Raw genomic sequence first — 4,421 nt, 5'->3', positions numbered from 1 at the left:
TTCTTGCCAGAAGAATCCCGTGGACAGAGGGGGTTGGTGAGGTACGGTCCATGGGGTCACAAAGAGTTGGACAGAACTGAAGCGACTAAGCACACACGCATGTTGTTGCAAATGGCAGGATTCCCTCTTTTGTGGCTGCATAATATGTTGCTATTTATTTATTTTTATTTATGACTTATTTCCTTTGGATATATAAGCAGAAGTGGAATTGCTGGATCATATGGTAATTCTAGTTTTAGTTTTCTGGGGAACTTCCATATTGTTTTCCAAATGTCTTCACCAATTTACATTCCCATCAACAGCATACAAGCAATCTTAAGCATGTCCTTGCCCACATTTGTTATCTCTTACCTTTTTGGTAATAGACATTCTAACAAATGTCAGGTGGGATTGTGTTCTTGAACTTGGAGTTCCAGCAATGGCCTCAAAGGAGACTCTGGGGTGTCACTTTTTGTTTGGTCTAGGAGTCATTCCATTCCCAAGAACCTACTTTTTCAGTTATTCCAATGATTTTGCAAATACTTAATTAGCTGTTTTAAATCCTTCCCCACTTAAAATATTTAGAATGATTTCTCTTTACAACATGGAACACTGACTAACATAATCCCAACACCCTAAAGTTTTTATAATAAAGTAATAACAGAGAATCCCCACCTTTGCCTATTTATTGCAACATGAACGTGTTTCCCAATATACCTATCTTTGATCTCTTTATCTGCTTATATGCCTATCATCTGTATACCCATATACGTGAAAATATTTTTGTGTTGTGAAATGGAATTATGCTGCACATGCTGGTCTGACATTTTTCCTCCTAAACCCTTTTCCCGAATGTGAATGTATCTTATTCACATTCACATGTGAATATATCTTGTTATTTTTTCATAACTACACAATGTTCTGTAGGATATTTGTAGCATAATTATTCAACCAATCCAAAAATTCCCCCATTGATGAACATGTGTTTTTCCAAATGTTTGCTGGGAGAATGCTGTAATGAATATTTTTTTACATATTTCCTTGGGAGTTTTGATTTTATTGAGGTAGGATAGATTTCTGTAAGCAGAATTAACTCAAAGAATATGAGTATTTCAAAATTTTAACAGATAATGTCAAGTTAAATTCCAATAAACTTCTACAAATGTACACTCCATGCACAAATACGTGAAACTGCTTATATCTACATAACCTAGTTATAACTGGATATTAACGACTTTTTTGCCAATCTAATAGCGTTTAAAAATAATATACTTTTAATGTTTATAAAGTAACATTTTAAAAGTATCATCTCTAAATTTCCTTTCTTGGATTGCAAGTAAGATAATGTCATTTCACATTTTTACTGGCCATTTGCAGTTTATGTGCTGTGATTGTCCTTTCACATGTACCTTTTGCCCAGTGAATTAATGTTCTCATCTATTTGTAAGCACTTTTAGTATATTAAAGATATTATCAAAAAAAAAAAGATATTGTCCCTTTATGTTCTCTCTCTCTCTCACACACACACACACACACACACACACACACACACAGAGAGAGAGAGAGAGAGAGAGGAAAGAGACTATTCTCCCAGTTTGTTGTTTGATATTTGTTGTTGACTTTTGCTAAAGCAAGTTTTTTTATGTAACATGGGTTTATTGTATTGCTCAGAAAAGTCTCCATGACTTTGATATTTTGCAAATATTTTTACTGTTTGTCTTTTGTTGTTTATAATTAAAAGTTTAACCCACCAAATTTTTAATTGTCTGTATTATATAAAATCAAGATTTAACTTTATTTTAGTTCAGATGGATAGATAACAGTCCCAGCAACAATTACTATCTAAGCCATCCTTTCCTCAATTGAAATTAATTGCTTAACTCTGCATATACCTGGATCCATCTCCAAGTTTTTATTTGTGTTTCACTGGACTATTGTCCAGTTCCTATTCAAATGCCATATTGATTTAATCACACTTTTTATAGATAGTAAGCTCTGGCATCTATTAAAAAAGAAATTTCCATTTTCTGGGTATTTTTTCCTTTTTGAAATATTTCTTGCTATTCATAGCATGTTTATTCTTCAAGATCAATTTCAGGTTTATTTTCTTTTATTAAAATAAGCTGGAACATTACTCAAGTTAAGTTAAATTTATATATTAATTTAGAAATGATTGACATTCTTGGAATGATTGCGATTTTATGATATAAAGTCTCACCATCCAGGAACACGACATGTCTTTTCCTTCAATTGATTCATGTCTTGTCCTTCAATAGTAACACTCCTCTTCCTTCATATAGATCTTGTGATTTCTATTGAGGTTCTTCCTAAAGAGACTGACAGTTCTACAGAATATGACAAACTAGCATGGACTCATGGCTCTTTCCTTTGAACCAAATCTTGGAGAAACCACCAAACTGAGAGGGAGGTAACTGGATCCCAGTATAAAAATATAATGGGAGAAATGGTTGGGAAGATGACATGACTGAGCCCAAGCATGAAACTGAAGAAGGTCTGAGCCAAAGGAAGCCATACCCCCACGACTTGGGGGGTAATGGGAAGAAATTGTCTAAAAGGGCCTTTTATTCTCTTGCCCACATTGCCTTGGGAGTGAAAGCAAGTAACTCAGATTGGAACTTGAACTCAACCAAAACCCATGGACTTCCAACTGAGATTGCACATGTGGTTTCAGGACTTAACTAAGCTCAGGTTCTTAATGTCTCATTGCAGAAAAAAATCAGTCAGAGCCAAAGTGATATTTAAGAAGTGGGTTTCTTTAGAGAGAAGCACACTCCACATGCAGAGCATGGGCCATCTCAGAAGGCAAGAGCATCCTTGAAATACGGCATGGTTAGTTTTTATGGGCTGGGTAATTTCATAGGCAATGAGAGGGAGGATGATTCCAACTATCTGGGGAGAGGGGCATAGGTTTCCAGGAATTGGGCTACCACCCACTTTTCCACCTTTGATGACTGACCTCAGAACTTGTTGCTTGTGAGTGTGTCATTTAGCTCGCTGTTGTGTTACAATGAGCATATAGTGAGGCTCAAGGTCTAGTGGAAGTTGACTCGTCTGCCATCCTAGACCCATTTAGTCTAATCAGTTTATGTCACGCCCTTAGACTATGTCATTCTTTCAAAGGTTGTGCCCTGGCCCCTTCCCTCCTGTTTCAGGAGGATTGTTGCCCATTTCTTCACAATGACTTGCTAAAAAGCAGCATCACTAACCCAATACTAATTCCAATGCTAAGTGGCAGACTCACAGTAGGGTGACTCTAACTGAGTGAAGAGCTGATAACAAGAAGTGCACAGAGTCTAGTCAGTCACTAAGCATTCCTTTCCACATCCTTCCCTCTATCTCACCCTGTGGAAGCATCAGTCACAATAGAGGAAGAGAGCCTCTGGACAGCATAAGTACTTACAGCAGAGATATTAAACAGATAGGGGATGCTGAAGGACAGGGCCCCTTTGTGGGTGGAATGAAGTAAACAGAAAATGGTTGAGATCACATTACAATACTAGAAGCTCTCTACTCTGTTCATACCCCATTTCCACTCTCAACCTCACCAATAGGAGAACAAGGCAGGGCAGAGGATCTTATCCCTTCATTAAAGTACATGTTACCAATCAAGGTAGTTGATAGCTCCCAAAGAATATGAGCTTGCACAGAAAAATGTTAGCAAAATAGGCCTGAGACTGTTATACTTAGGAAGGCCTGTTTGCAAGGCTGAACCTTCTCTTTCACCATAAGAAGATGTAAAGGTATTAAAAAAAACACACACATACACACGTAGCAAACATAATACTTAATCATAAATTATTTAAAACATTCCCCTTGAGATTAGGAACAAGAAAATGGATGGTGACAATTATCATTTCTATTCAAGTGTAAGTGTACACTGTCGAATGAAACCAAAAATAATATATGAGTCTATACTGATATAAATAAAGGAATGAATTAATGAAGAGAACGGAGAGTTTTTCCTTTAGAGCAGAATGTCATTAATAAGCTAGAAAGAATGATGGAATTAGAAAATCACCATTTGATAAACTATCACAGTAATAATTAATTCAGCTAAGAAACACTGATAGCTGTAAAACTAATGAGTGAAAGCTTGATGAGGAAAGGTATATGTACATACTCTTGATGCATTTCCTCACAACATATCTATTAATTGCAAAGAGAAAAAGAGTAACTTTAGGGACTTCCCTGGTAGCCCAGTGGGTAAGACTCCATGCTCCCAATGCAGGGTGCCTGGGTTCAGTCCCTGGTCAGGGAATTAAATCCCATATGTGCAGTCAAATAAATAAAAAAATTTTAAAGAGTAATTTAAAATGTAGAAAGCCAAATAAAGCCACTTTAATAAAATGATGAAGTAATGAGACAAATAAAAATGTGTTCCTCAACCAAAATTGAAAAACGCACATGTAGCCAGTGTTCAC

The sequence above is a fragment of the Bos indicus genome, chromosome 3 (genome assembly GCF_029378745.1).
Source record: "Bos indicus isolate NIAB-ARS_2022 breed Sahiwal x Tharparkar chromosome 3, NIAB-ARS_B.indTharparkar_mat_pri_1.0, whole genome shotgun sequence".
Taxonomy (NCBI): Eukaryota; Metazoa; Chordata; class Mammalia; order Artiodactyla; family Bovidae; genus Bos; species Bos indicus.
The sequence above is the reverse complement of the archived record's forward strand: the minus strand, read 5'-3'. Positions refer to the sequence as shown.